Raw genomic sequence first — 16,379 nt, 5'->3', positions numbered from 1 at the left:
AAGTCTCCCAGCAGAACGAGGGAGTCCCCAGAAGGTATGCCCTCTAGCACCCCCTCCAGGGACTCCAAAAAGGGTGGGTACTCCGAACTGCTGTTCGGTGCATACGCACAAACAACAGTTAGGACCCGTCCCTCCACCCGAAGGCGAAGGGAGGCTACCCTCTCGTCCACCGGGGTAAACCCCAATGTACAGGCTCCAAGTTGGGGGGCAATAAGTATACCCACACCTGCTCGGCGCCTCTCACCGGGGGCAACTCCAGAGTGGTAGAGAGTCCAGCCCCTCTCAAGGAGATTGGTTCCAGAGTCCAAGCTGTGCGTCGAGGTGAGTCCGACTATATCTAGCCGGAACCTCTCAACTTCGCGCACTAGCTCAGGCTCCTTCCCCTTCAGAGAGGTGACATTCCACGTCCCAAGAGCCAGTTTCTGTAGCCGAGGATCGGACCGCCAAGGTCCCCGCCTTCGGCCACCACCCAACTCACACTGCACCCGACCTCCTTGGCCCCTCCCATAGGTGGTGAGCCCATGGGAAGGGGGACCCACGTTGCCTCTTCGGGCTGTGCCCGGCCGAGCCCCATGGGTGCAGGCCCGGCCACCAGGCGCTCGCCATCGAGCCCCACCTCCAGGCCTGGCTCCAGAGTGGGGCCCTGGTGACCCGCGTCCGGACAAGGGAAAACGCCGTCCAAAATTGTTTTTCTTCATAGGAGGTTTGTTTAACTGCTCTTTGTCTCATCCCTCACCTAGGACCAGTTTGCCTTGGGTGGCCCTACCAGGGGCATAAAGCCCCGGACAACAGAGCTCCTAGGATCATTGGGACACGCAAACCCCTCCACCACGATAAGGTGACGGTTAAAGGAGGGGTGCTTGAATATTGGATACTCAAATAGGCACCAAAAGGACATTGTAACCATCAATTCTGTCTCTCAAAAACAAAAAAGAGTACATCACTGACTTTTATTTTTGAAAAGTAGGGGTTGATCAATATAGCAGACTTTTGTAATGGAGCACAATATAAACCATAGTCAAGTGTATGCTTCAAAAAGAAACCAAAATTCTTTTCAAAACAAAACCTTTTGTACTTTCTTAAAACAGTGTTTGGTTGATTTTTAAATGAAGTATGGTCATTGCTTCCTGCCATCACTCTGTCTTTAGTAACACGGTCCACAATACTGACAAATGTATCCCATTGGTCCCATAATGACTATAGTAACTGGTGTGATGCCTCCTTAAATGACATCACATATGATGTAGAAAAAAGGTAGACTATGTATATAGTAATTTGCTTAAAAATACAGATATGGAAAAAAATAAAAACTACAAAACATTCATAAATAGCTAGATATCTTTATAGGCTGTGTGATGTGATGTCAGTCAGTAAGTCATCAATCATCCATCCTGCTATATCCTAACACAGGGTCACAGGAGTGTGCTGGAGCCAATCCCAACCAGCACAGGGCGCAAGGCAGGAACAAATCCCCAGACAGGGCGCCAGCCCACTGCAGGGCACACACACACACACACACACACTCACACACCAAGCACACACCAGGGACAATTTAGGATCGCCAATGCACCTAACCTGCATGTCTATGTCTTTCTTTAAATGTTGAAATAAATTAAGTGCAGTAGTATGGATAAAGGTATAGGTGTCCTTCTGCCATGTACATAGAACTGTTATCATAAGCTCCAGGACAATGTGATGCTATAGTAACAAATGCAGAAAATGTATGGATGAATAAATTGGAACAACAAGAGATTATTGACCAATATAAAAAAATATAAAAAACAAAATAGGGAGGAATTTTGGAAAAAAGTTAGCTTTGCTTCATTGTATCAATGGTTACTCCACTTGCTCTTCTTTGAATAACTCAACTTTAAAGTATTTTCTAGTGATAGTGAATTCCAATCTGTGAAAGCAACATGTAACAATTTTAAAGTCAGTAGCCACTACAGTTTCTATTAGTGGTATTGGTCATATATTCCAGAGTTTAGCTTTAGCTTATTAACCACCATCTTAAAGAGGGTGTCCCAAAATTCATGCAATATTTGAATTTGGCGCCATTTGTGCGGTAAAGTGTTGCCAACGAAAAAAAAAGACAGCGTGACAGCTCACAGTTCAGGGTTATTAAAAATGGAGCGCTACACGAAAGAACAATGCGTTTTCATTGTTGAGCAATATTTTAAGAATAATGAAGGTTTGGCAGCTACAGTTCGCAATTTTCGTACAATATATGGTCGGAATAGTAATTTAACTTCATCAACTGTGAAGAGATTAATTAAAAAATTCAGGGAGACTGGATCAATTAGTGATCTTAGACACTCTCTGGCCGTCCTTCAACAAGTCGTTCAACACAAAACATTGAAGCAGTTCGTGAGAGTGTTGCTGAAAGTCCAGGAACATCAATTCAGCACCGTGGTCAAGAATTGAACATTTCCAGAAGCTCGCTACAGCGTATTCTCACGAAAGATTTGCATCTTCGTGCTTACAAAGTTCAATTGAGTCAAGAACTGAAGCCTACTGGCCACGCACAGCAAAGAGAGTTCGTTGAATGGATTTTGGAACAACAACAAGTAAATGCCGATTTTTCAAACAAAATCATCTTCAGCAATGAGGCTCATTTTCATCTTGATGGCTTCATTAATCGTAAAAATTAAGGTTTATGCCATCAAGCCCACGACCACCCACGCCTTGAAGGAGGAAATTGAGCGCTGTATCAACGAAATTCAGCCACATTTATGCAAAACGGTCATGGAAAATTTCGACAAAAAAATGCGTATGTGCCAGCAAAGCCGTGGAGGCCATTTACCCGATATGCTATTCCATACATAACCTTGTACTGTATACTTTATGAATCAATTAAAAATTTACAATTTTTAATTAAAAACCTGTGTTCTCTATCAAAATTACTTCTTGTGTGAATTTTGGGACACCCTACAAACATATAGCCTGAAGTCAGCATATCTCAGTTTCCTGTAACTTCTCATGAACCTCTTACAGTGGAGTTAAGTCCAGTGGCGTAGCTTCAAGGGGGGACATCTGTCCCCGGGCACAGGATCCAGGGATGGCCGAATTGATGTTCCCCATTGCATTTTGGCAAACAGGAGGGGGCGCGAAATCTTCAGTTGTCCCCGGGCACTGAAAACCCTAGCTACGCCTCTGGTTAAGTCAATGCTGTACTCACTCTTTAATCAATTATATGGCTAAAGGTGGACTCTTTTAGCTCTCAGCTGTATTTAAAGTGATAGCTCCATGTCCATCTTGGCTTCTGCATCTTGCACAGATCCATTTATAAGTAAGGAGGGACTATTTCAAGCCAACTTTCAATATTATGATTCTTCTTCTGGATCCAATACATTCTTAAAAAGTTTTCAGTCTACAAAGATAAATTGAGAACAGGCATAAGACAACACACTTATCCCACAATACAACTAATATTTTGATTTAGGCCACACTATACAATATTTACATGATTTGAAATTTTCATAAATGAAATCTACTGTATGTTTAGTGTTATTTATTGCTTGTGTGAGGAACAGCTGAGGCCCTTGCCCGGCTGGAATGAACTTAATTGTGGAAGGACAGAGGGAGACAGCATGCACAGGGTTGCAACCGGAGTTCTTTGGTTCAACCCTGTTGGGTTCTGTGCCACCAGGGGGTGTTGCGGGGACTAACAAACTCTATTTTATGGGGCTTCTACCTTACCTAGTAGTACTCCCAAGCCAAGCCTTTGGGACACTGAAAGTACTTCCATGGATTATTTAAAAGTAGCTGCCTGCCACATCTCTGAGAGCCAAAGTCGAGAGGAAGGAGGACAATGCTTATTGGGAAGAGTGGAGGAAGCAGTAACTAGAGAGAGAGAGAGAGAGAGAGAGAGAGAGAGAGAATGACGACAGAGACAAGGGTATTGTTGTGTGCTGTGGTTAACTGCATTGTGGTTGTGTTATGGGAAATGCATGAGAAATGTGTTCCACAAAATAAAATCCTCTATATTACTGCACATGTGGCCACTAAGTGGGGTTCCCACCCCCCAAACACCTGACACAGGCTCTGGACAGGTTGCCCTTTTGTACACAATGATTTATAGTCACTCACTCTCTTGTGAGCCTTTTTCTCTATTTCGTAAAATTTCTTGAAATTAGTCCAGCTCACCTTATTTTGGGTCTGCTAGGGTGGCAGCCTACAGTTTTTGAGACTAGCTGGATTTGGGGTTTGTCTCTTTAGGCAGGCTGGTTAGCTTATGGTCCTGTCTTTATAGTCTTTTTAGGAGACCTCACATGAATTTTTACCAGGTTTGGGACCACTAATCATAACAAGTATATACAACTCAGCTAAATTAATTGTGTGTGATAAACAATTTAACTATGGTTCAAGCTCACTTTCGTGTAAAGTAATGTCTGTTTTGTGCACCGACAACTTTCACCTTCACATCATACAGAAGATGAATAACTGATAGTTAGTTTGTCATGTTAAACCTTAGTTCTAGTTTTTCAATCACATTTTTTAATTCCTTGGCTATAAATATAACACCAGGTTATGCTACTTGTAAAAATTCTCAGATAAGTTTGCAATTATGTGGTGTATCAATAAGGGGGGATGAGACAGAGTATAGGAATCAGGTGGAGAAGTTTGTTTCTTGGCACAAAGAGAATTATCTACATCTTAACATCAGCAAAAACAAGTAACTGGTTATTGAATTTCATTGCAGCAAAGATCCTCTATGTCTGGTCACAATTCAGGGAGCGGATGTAGTCGCAGTGCTCCTACAAGTACTTGGGGATCCACATCAATAACAGGTTGGACTGGTCTCAGAACACAGAGGAACTATATAAAAAAAGGCAGATCAGGCTCATCTTCCTTAGGAGACTCCGTCCCTTTATTGTAGGAAGTGTCATTCTTCACATCTTCTACAACTCTGTGATGGCCTTTGAGATTTTCTACACTGTGGTGTGCTAGGCTGGTAACATCACTTCAAGAGAGGCCCACCAAATTAAGAAGCTAATTAAAAGGGCAGGCTCAGTTATGGGACACACTCTGGACCCCCATGGAGGTAATAGCAAAGGAGATAACTGAAACAAAACTGAGTGCCATTGTGAACAATGCTGCACATTATCTCGCTGACACATTAACACTGAGGACTTTCAGCCAACAAATTATTCAGTAGAAACGTGTCGAGGAATGCCACTGGGGTTCTTTTATACCAACAGCAATATGCCTGCATAATGCCAACCATGAGTGAGACCTTCAGGTTAGAAGTTGTCTTTCTTTTGGTTCCTTTCCTTCTAGTCATTCCAGTGTGTACTGCGACCATAGTGTGTATCTATCTATCTATCTATCTATCTATCTATCTATCTATCTATCTATCTATCTATCTATCTATCTATCTATCTATCTATCTATCTATCTATCTATCTATCTATCTATGGTTTATCTGAGGCTTAGGATATGTGCCGGTATCTGGAGGGCTGCAGGTTCAAATCCTGTTACTGCCAGAAGGAATTTTACTCCATTAAGCCCTTGATCAAGGTGATTAACATGAATGTTGTTCTAGGTGCACTGTACAATGGCTGACCACACGCTCTGACATCCAAAGACCATGCAAAAAGACTATTTCCCCTTGGGGATAAATAAAGTATAGCAGAAAAAAAAAACTATCTATGTATCTAAAAGATCTACAATCTGTATCTAGCAGATGGGGAGACTTGTTATCCCCCACAGCCATCCATCTATGTTTGTATCTTTGCAGTTATTTCTATAAGGGTAATCACAATGAATTTGGCAAATGCTGAGCCCTGGTGGTATTCTCTCTTCTGTCCTGACATGCCAATAAAACCCAGCTCTGCAAGGGCTTTTTGCTTATATCAGGACATTATACACTGCAGTTCCCATCCTGTGTCAGTCACTTTCCCCTGTTCTCTGAAATCCCAATCAGACATCGTTCTACAACATTCAAGGAAAACAGGTTTAATTTTATTTTGACACTAGGTAGAATATGTGAAAATATGTACCTGTATTATTAATTGGACAACACTGTGGAAAATTATTTTTTATATGGAAAGTATTTCCTGTCTCTGAATTCCTCAGGCTTTATTTTCTTTCTTGACCTCTCTTGTGTCTCCACTATTAGGCTTTTTTCCCAAGTTTTTCTCCTCCTTGCCCCAGCGATTATCATTTTATCTCTCCAGACATTGTAACTCAGAAGAGTCATGGCAGCTGTAAACGTGCTGGAAATATTTTGTCACCAAGGAGCAGTGTCAAATTAAATGTTTTTCACTGGCTTCTGACTAGAGTTTTAGCCTTGATAAAAAGACTCATAAAAAGTCAATAACAAGAACAGTAAAGAACACTACTTTGAAAAATTTCAGCTGAATTCATCCCTGGCAAAGAAGAAAACCAATGTTCAGTAATCATAATTTGTACTCTCCAATGGCCATTGTAAATACTTAGACTCAAATAATAACTACAAAAACCTTCTCCCACCTGTCCCAGTGCAAAGACAAAAAGAACAGTCATTGATTAGCATTAAGTCGCAGCATGGTACCTGATCTGCAAATTTATGTAAATGCAAGTGAAAATTACTGTATTGAAGAAGAACAGGTATGCTGTAAGGTACAATATCAGGACAGCATATGGCACATGGCAAGGATACAATGTCACACACCTTAGCTGAGTTATAGGGGGAAAACTAAGCTCCACTATTTAAGCTAGCATGCAAATATTTGGGATGTGAGAGGAAATTGGAAAACCTGTAAAACCTCCGGTGAACAAGGGGGAGAAAGTGAAAATTTCAATCAAACAGCGACAATGCCAAGAGTTGATACAAAGTCCATAGGATTGTTAGACTACAATACTAACCACCAGGCCACCATGCCATATTTTTTGGACCAACCTGTTTCTGTTGATGTGTCACAGGTAGGCAGAGCCTATCCATGCAGCACCAGCAGCTAGTTATGAATCAGCCCTAAATGGGATATGAATGCTTATCACAGCAAACATTCATATACCTTCCCACTTGCACCAGTTCCAATTAGAGCTGACAGTTAATCTTATTTGTGTGTCTTTGGAATGGGGGAGAAAAACTAGAGTACCCATAGAAAACCCACACAGAAATTAGGAGAACATGCAAACTTTACATTGTTAGACAGTAACCAGGGAGGAATTTGAACCCAGTCATTTTGAGCTGCAGCTTAAGCCAGACCATTACTCCACCTATTATAGACATTGCTCAAATACTATCAGAGTCTTCGATGAAAAGGTTAGGTTGCAAGGTGTGCCTAAACTTAATGAAATCTAAGTATGAAACCAATGAAAGTTACACAAAATACATGTGGTGAACAATATAACAGAAACAGCTAATAAACTATTGATATCAAGGACTTAAAAAGGGGTAGGGCCACCCTTGGCCTTCAAAACAACTTCAGTCCTTCCTGAAATGCTGTCATACAAGTCCTGAACTGTGTGTAGTGAGAAAAGCCTTCAGTTTTATGAGGGATGAATAGAGTGGAAATCTATTTCACATTCTCTAGAAGTTCCCGTAAAGGTTCAATGATACTTAGATCTAGAGTCATATCTATAAAGCATGCATATGTATAAAAAAATGCTTGAAATGCTTTCCATAGAAATGTCATGATTTATAAAATTAAACTTCATAGAAGAACGTGCCTATATTTATGGCAACTCTGACCCGTCCATACGCAACATTTCAGAGAAACTGGGAAATGATGACTTCCTCGATAAAGTAGGGAAATGCCGCCAAACCAGCTAAATGACAACTCATACACATTGTAAATAATATCAGTTATTAGAATGTATGTTGACATGACAAACATATTACACCTTAAAAGTGATATTTATGATGTACAGACTCTATTTTAGTTCTCTTTTAAGAAGGCAAATTCTACATACTTTCACTAAAGACCTTTTTTGGTTTTTCAACAGTTCATACAGCCTACGTCTTGTCACTTATTGGGGAACTGTCCAAAGGGATAGCAATACCTTAGTCACACTTCACTCCGTCATGCCCGCTCTGCTGGAAGTCATTAACCAGTCGATGAGGTGCTACATTCAGTTTTCGTTTGGTGTGAGTGTATATACATAAAACATAGCGGATTATTGACATAAAAAAGGCAAAGTGCAGTATTGTACAGTTTGTACAGAATGAGCTGCTTTTGTTAATTGTGAGTAGTTCTATCAGACGGTTGTGGCGAGCGCCCTCTTCTACGCGGTGGTATGCTGGGGAGGCAGCATTAAGAAGAAGGATGCCTCACACTTGGACAAACTGGTGAGGAAGGCAGGCTCTATTGTAGACATGGAGCTGGACAGTTTGACATCCGTGGCGGAGCGACGGGCGCTCAGCAGGCTCCTGTCAATAATGGAGAATCCACTGCATCCACTAAACAGTGTCATCTCCAGACAGAGGAGCAGCTTCAGCGACAGACTGCTGTCACTGTCCTGCTCCACTGACAGACTGAGGAGATCGTTCCTCCCCCAAACTATGCAACTCTTCAATTCCACCCGGGGGGGTAAACGTTAACATTATTCAAAGTTATTGCCTGTTTTTACCTGCATTTTTATTACTCTTTAATTTAATATTGTTTTTTGTATCAGTATGCTGCTGCTGGAGTATTTCCCTGGATTTCCCCTTGGGATTAATAAAGTATCTATCTATCTATCTATCTATCTATCTATCTATCTATCTATCTATCTATCTATCTATCTATCTATCTATCTATCTATCTATCTATCTATCTATCTATCTATCTATCTATCTATCTATCTATCTATCTATCTATCTATCTATCTATCTAGTTACATTCCATTAACTCTCAAGTCATGTGTAATGTAGAGACTGGCAAACATCATGGCTTGGTGGCCTGTGTCAACCCATGATTTGTTTATTTTGAGGCAAAGCAGCTTTGGCAGACAACTTGCTGATGGTGCTGTATGTGGTGGCTGGCTAGTTGGTTAGGTAACAGAATTTCATATGGCCAATAGTTCTCATTGTAATAGCAATCATGTCATTAACTGTGCCAGATGATAATGGGTACCCACTCAGACACTAGCACCATATGCCTTTCCAATCCCCAAAGCACAGAAGATAGGCGATACAATGCCATGCATGCTCTTGGCGCACCCAGTTGCAGCATGATGCATCAGGAGGGAGGCTGCTCTACCAGTTAATGAAGATCTGTAGCAACATGATTGCATACATACGAAGCATCGTTCATGTATGTTTTTTTTAGGGTGGCAACTGGGGCGGAGTTAGAGTCATATTCACATTTGCACATTTACAAAATGATTGGGGTTTATAAAGGTAAATTCTTCCCAAGAAATCTGCACATGCCAGGTTTTATAAATCTGTTTTTTTGGCATAGGCATTTTCCCATTTTTTATCGTAAGCATATTTTCATTCTCAAGTCCACTCAAAGTTTTATAAATGAGAGCCCTGGTAATTCATTAAACCTCTCTTGAATTAGTTAAGTAGTGTGTATGGATACATTATCGTCCTGGAATAAAGGAACTTCATGATAGAGTGTTTGCACCTTAGGGTGCACCTCATCCTGTAAAATGGCCTCATATGCCATTTCTATGCAACAGTCCACAGCAAATATTGAAACTAATGACTCTTCTGAAATGGCTGGCCATACCAGATCACCCATAATATTTAGCAATTTGCAACTGACACTGTGGATTAAAGGCATTCTTTGGGTTTCCTCAAATGTAAACCTGTCCAGATGTACAAAATTGAATGAAAGACGGTTCATCAGCATATATAACTTTTTCCTGTTGCTTGGTCCATGTTTTGTACTCTTACAACAGGATATGCGTCTTTGTGCATTGGCCTTGGATATAGGTGGTATCTAAACTACTGCCCTGCCATGAGTTCAAGGCTTGTGAAGATCACAAGGTAAATTTTTAGTGGAGGCTGGGTCACAAAGTTGCGATTCATTTCCATTGTAATTTTGAGGATGTAATTTTGTGTCATTTAGCTACTATCCTGTGAAGGGTCCATCTATCTGGTGAGATTTGACTTGCCAAAATTGTTCTTTGCTAATGAAGTTTGTCCACATTTGGCATATGCTGAAATTACTTTTGATATTCTTTTGATAATTTTGCTGTGTCTGTGACTGAAGTATCTATATTTCACGTATTGATTATTTAACCCCTTTGGAACTCTGTTAGTTGCCTTGTGTTGCTTTAAACAATAACATATCAAAGTACTTCTTCTCAGACCTACTTTTATAGTTAACACAAACTGCTAACTGGCAGTTTGCCTAATATGACTCACCTTTGCAGCTGCATTTGTAACTGTGATTTAGTTACTTCAAAGTTAAACTCCATTTTAATGTGGTGTTTCAATTATTTTCTCAACCGTTTTAGGTCCAAACATTCTGGAATTGGGAAGGGCCCACAATATGGGGAAATTCAAAGGAAGTCTCAGCAGATGCTGTGCTATAAAACCCTTCAGATATAAAGAGAGAGAAATCACTTAAGGGATTAAGCAGTTATTGTGTATTTATAAAGATTTTGCTAAAATTGCAGCTTAGAAGAAAATATTTGTAGCTCAGCTTAAAAAAACACATAGGATATAATCAGCTTGTCATACCAGTACTCAAGATGACGTCCCTAACTAAAGAATGAATGCTGTTCTGTGATTGTTACTGCAGTGATTTGGGATGGTTTATTAGTCTTTTCTCATCTAAAGCATTCTTCGTATTAATGATTTCACCTTTTGTTCCAATTACATCTGTGTTCAACACCTGGAAATATGGCTTATCGTGTCAGTTGTTATATCTAATTATAATAGCAATTTCATTGAGTTAAAACACACTATGCAAATATTATACTATGTAAATATTACACAGAAAAATACTTTGACTATCTATTAATAGGAAAACTTTTTTATTTTTTTGTCTTTATTTCTAATGCAGTTTTTATACCTAATCTATCCAAATATTTTGCTAAATAAACAAAAATTGTCACAAAAAGTACTACTGGTTATGTTTATAGGCTTCTCCCACATTGGTGTCTGAGTGTAAATCTTAAAGGCTACTGGTTCAATCTCCACTTCCAACTCAGTGTGCCAAAGCATTTAATGCAATAGCACATCAGTTGTGCAAAAAAATGGTGGCATGTGCTGGCTTTTAAATCACTTTAGACCTCAGCAAAATAACAACTTACAAAAATAATGACAGGATGGTGAAAGGCATAGTCCTGCTGCCTCAAGGATCTGGGTTCTAATATTTTGGGCTAATGTCTCTGTGGTGTTTCAGTGTTCGCCTCCTTTCTGTGTGAGTTGCCATCCCACCTGCCAAAGACCTGTATGTTATGTTTAGTCTTAATTTCTCAATTGATCTTCTGTGTGTATGTGGGCTCTATAATGCCCCATCTAGAATCAGTCCCTGCCATGCATCCCTCATCAGCTTTATCTTGGATTTAAGTGAGTTTGGGGATGTTATGTAATGTTGCCACTTGATAAAGAAGACAATGAAAATGCCATTGAGAGCTGAGGCAACACAGACAACCCTGTATAAATTGTGACCAAAACAAGGAAATCTTGTTAAAGAAGAATTAATCTGTCACTAGGCAGGATTAAAGGTGGGAATTGAAGGCCCGACAGTTCTGATTGGTTGATGTAATCACAGCTGTAGGTAGAACCATAGGGTTGATAACTTGCTGTGCTGCCTACATCCCTTCCCTGTTGTCTCCCTATGGCCTGACACTGAAGGAGACAGGCTTTTTCTTCATTTGTAACAAGAATTATTAAAAAACATTTAACAAAAAACATGTAAGTAGAATGGGTCTCACCCCTAAGGATGCTCAGGACTCATAAAAGTGGAGGAAACAGATTTCAGGTCTACCAATTAACCTGGGCCAAACCCAAAAACTTGATGTTCAACCTCTTAATGAACAAAATGGCAGATGAAAATCAGACCGTAATATTTTATGGGATACTTTAATCATCATGTATTACATGAGATATCCGAACATTCCGAATGTACAGTCAATACATGTAAGAGTTTTTTCTATATTGCCAAATAATTGGCTGTTCACATGTACTTGAAAGTTGTTTAGTGAGACTAAATGAAAGGTATGAGAAGCACATCTACAAAAATGCCCACACTTGAGCAGTGAGCCAACATCATATTTTGCCAGCTCCTTAGTAATCCTACAACTAGAATGTGTGTATCTTGACCAAGGACTTAGCTGTAGTGCTGTGATGGTCTGGCTGGTTGCTTTTTGCAAAATGTATGTAATATGTATGCAAGTAATAGAAGGCAGGTTTTGGTGTGTTGTAACTGAGACATGCTAGTTCAAAGAATTCAAATGCATTATAAATAATGAAGCCCATGAAGTTCTCCATTTTAAGCATTTTTGATATATTAAATATTGTTATCTTTACAGATTTAAAACATGATTGTCTTGTAAGGGAGAATCTCAGCCTTAAAGTATCGCCTACACTAGTTCCATTTTCAAAGTTATTTCCGAACGGCTGTTTATTTGTTTTGCTGGTGATAATAAATGCTAGTTGGTGTGCAGAACATAGCATATATAGAGTAAGTAGAATGATATTTCCTTTTCATATCTAGTCAAGTGTTTACAAATTTATTGCTACTTAATTCCTTTTCAAAGTATGTGTAATATCTACCTAGGAATATAACTGAAACTTTAGTTATCTAAAGATGTTTTTAGTTATTTGTGGTCTCATTCTATTCAAAATACACAAAGGTATAACTGCATACACTTTACGTATTTATTACTATAAGCTGAAAACACTGTAACATGCACAAAAATATAGATTAAATCATTTTAATAATATTAATTCTCCCAGCTAATAAAATATGTCAGCTAGTGAGCTCCTGTTTATATGTGTGCAGTGTTTGCAAGAAATAATAAGCTTTTATCCAAACTGATGTTGATGTTGAAGTTTTGTAGAACTCCTCAATTACAGTACATGTGAAAGTGATTATGAGTGAGTCAGCCACATCAACTGGGTAATGACAGATTTTTGTTCAGGTAGGTCTTTTATAATTTATCGGATTTCTGTTTTATTGATGGTGTAAATTTCAGTGGCATAGGAAATATTTGATAAATAGGATGTCTGATGGGTACCACATGCTAAAATGACAAGATCAGAGTTTATATTTTGCACATGAACCATAAACTGTAAACAAAAAATAAATCAGTAGTTTACCTGCAGCATCATGTCATGTAATGTTTAAACTTAATTACAGTGTACTCAGTTCTGCTAAAAAACAGTATTTATCTTTGTTAAGAAAACAAAAAATATCTACATAATACTAAAATGTATAATTCTTTTGCCAAAAACACTATAACATTTGCATTACATTGTGTTTTACTCTCATGTTGTCCAATTGCAATGTTGTTTGGGCAAATACTTTGGAAAACAATCTAGGTTTTTTTTTCTTTCTTCATCTTGAAAAGCACTTTGAGCAACATCATTTGTATGAAAACATACTATATAAATAAATGTTGTTGTTCTTGTTGTTGTTGGAAGCTGTGTATTCTTATTTTAAAGATACATAATTAATAATTATTACATGATGTTTACCTCATTACTAATGAAAGTTCCATACTGTACTATTATTTTAGAGCTATCCTGTGCCAAAGTTCACGATATCATCTTTTTTCCTGGCCGGTCTATTTATATTTTGTTACAAAAATAATCTTCTACCAGATTGTTATATAAATTTATACCAGTTCAATTTCCTTGTACTTAATCATGTTAAAAATATGTGCACAAAAATACAAGGTCCTAAGCCGTAGTTGTGCCTCATAATTATTTTTTGTGGTATTCAGAGATAGAAGGGACATTTCATATGGCAGATAGAGGCAATGTAGGCTAATTCTTTTAGGATTTGATTATTTGATATTATTATTATTATTGGCTTTTATTGAATATTTGGCTAAACATTTTTCCAAGGCGACTTACAAGTTCAGGATATAATACCACTGTTTTTATACAGTTGAAGCAAGTGCAAATTAAGTGATTTACCTTTTGGATATTTTGAACCTAGCATCCATTTAATAATTTTCTGAACCTTGTTTATGCAGTTCCCAAATTAGTTTTGAATTACAATAATTAAGTTATAAATCTGAAATACAGCTAATTTAAAACAGTTTAAATACAGCCTCCCCTACACATCCAGGTAGTAGAGTCAGAAGATTAATTAGTCTGAAGCTGCAACTCAGATACTGAAATATCCAAAAGGTTAGAGATGGTTCCACGTGATTAAACAGAAAGGTACCAGTGTAGTGTAGATTACTGTATTATCCCAAACAGAGCATTAGAAGATTATGAATGATTAATAATCTGTTGAATAAAGAAAGATTTGATTCCAGTAAAGTCTGAGGAACAGATATTCTGAAAACATGTGGCCCAATGAGGCAGGTGCTTAATGAGAGTGCTCAAAAGCAGGATCTTGTCCTGAGTACATTTGGATAGTCTGAGTTGAGAGAGATATATGCCATGCACAGATTTGTACTTGAGTAAACTATATTTCTCACATAAATTAAGGAAGAGTATGTTCTGTCCTGAGGAGACATTCAAGTATGAATTTCATTTCACTATGTACACATGACAATCAACAACTTGACTTGACTAGACTTGTTGACAGCTGACTTTCATTCATTATATTTTTGCTTTTTCAGCTCATTTATGATGCATTCATTTGAAGGTAGTCATATAGCTTAGAGATGTTATCTATCTTTAGGAAAGCTGACTAGTTTTTAAATTTTTTGTTAAGTCTCTATTTTGAAAGTAGTAAGAAAAATGTTTTGATGGATGGTGTGGACCACCAGGGGGCGCACCAGCCGCTCTGACCCTGACACAGACAGACGTGGGACATAACTGCAAGCACATGCTTTTATTTTTCTTTCTTTCTCTTGTGGGAAACACCTCTCCCTGTTTCCCACGCGTGCAGCACAGTCACAAGCACAGAGCACACTTCGTTTTTTCTCTCTCTTTTCTTCTTTCTTTTCCTCCACTCCTCCTGGCAAGCTTCATCTTCTCCCACCTGACTCTGGATATTGGAGTGTGCCTGCTGGTTCCTGTTATAAGGCACTCCGAAATGCACAGGTGTTCTTTGACCTAGTTCTGGCAGCACTTTCAGGTGTGGCAGAAGTGCTGCAATTAAGGGCTCAGCAGCAGCTTCAGCACCCCCTGGTGGTGCCCAGAGCTGCACCAAACTCAAGCTCCCATGGATCCCTGCGGAAGTCCAAGGCAACCCAGTGGGGACTGCCACCTAGCACTCCATTGGAGGTAATGCTCTGGATACACTCCCTCCTCCAGTCCTTCCAGCACAGAGGCATCCCGGCCAGGCAAGTGCCCAGGCCATATGCCACAAAGGCTATATTTAAGGTACAGTTGTTCAAAGGATGAAAATATATTGACAGTATAGAAAATTCTATATATCCCAATGCCATGTTCATTCTGTACAATATACACTGTACAACATATTCTATACAATATGTACTTTAGGTCAGGTCAGGTCAGGTCAGGTTGGGGAGCATGCATGGGTACCGCATGTTGCCGCACCCACCACATGACGAAACAGCATGGGATCCTGGTTGGCAACACCCCAGGCAGACACGCAGTCCAGACCCACTCTCCAGAAATAACCATCTATCGGCTGCAGCCAGGTGTTACGTGGATGTCCCCTTGGCCTGGTCCAGCCGCTCGGGTCCTCAACAGTGAGTATCTTACAACCTGGATCACCCTTAGGGAAAGGGAACCACAGCACATGGCCATAGTGACATTCCCTCACAATGCAGATAATGTGCCTCATTCGGGACTCCATGAGCAACCCCTCATTCGACACAAAATCAAGCCAGTGATACCCAAGACACAGTACCAAAGGAGTCCAGTCTTCATCTCAGGTCACTGTATAGTGTCCATGCCTCGCAACCATAAAGTATCCTATGTGCTTTAGAGATGGTGAAAATACAAGGTGGCCTTGTAAGGGTGTGACTGACAATAACTTTACAGTCTTCAAGTATTTTATTGTATTAAATTGTATTTAATCGTTAATTTAACTAACTCCCTTAACTGTGTGAACTATGGAAAGGCCAATAGAGCCAATACAATTATCATATGATATAATATGTGCAATGATTGCTAATGACCAATAAAAATACAAATTGAACAAAATGTTTGTCCAAGTTACTGTTTTTGTTTGTCAGTTTTACTCTTGTTTTGAACTACATAACTTTAATCCTATGTTGCATGTTTCTTTATGGAAACCCAACTGAAATAATTTAATAATAAAAACATAACACACTATGCACTGCTCCATACTTTAATACTATCAGAGCACAGGAAAATTACTATAAATGACCTTTTATACATGGTTCCTCTCTTAGTC

Source organism: Erpetoichthys calabaricus, chromosome 8 (assembly GCF_900747795.2).
Source record: "Erpetoichthys calabaricus chromosome 8, fErpCal1.3, whole genome shotgun sequence".
NCBI lineage: Eukaryota > Metazoa > Chordata > Cladistia > Polypteriformes > Polypteridae > Erpetoichthys > Erpetoichthys calabaricus.
The sequence above is the reverse complement of the archived record's forward strand: the minus strand, read 5'-3'. Positions refer to the sequence as shown.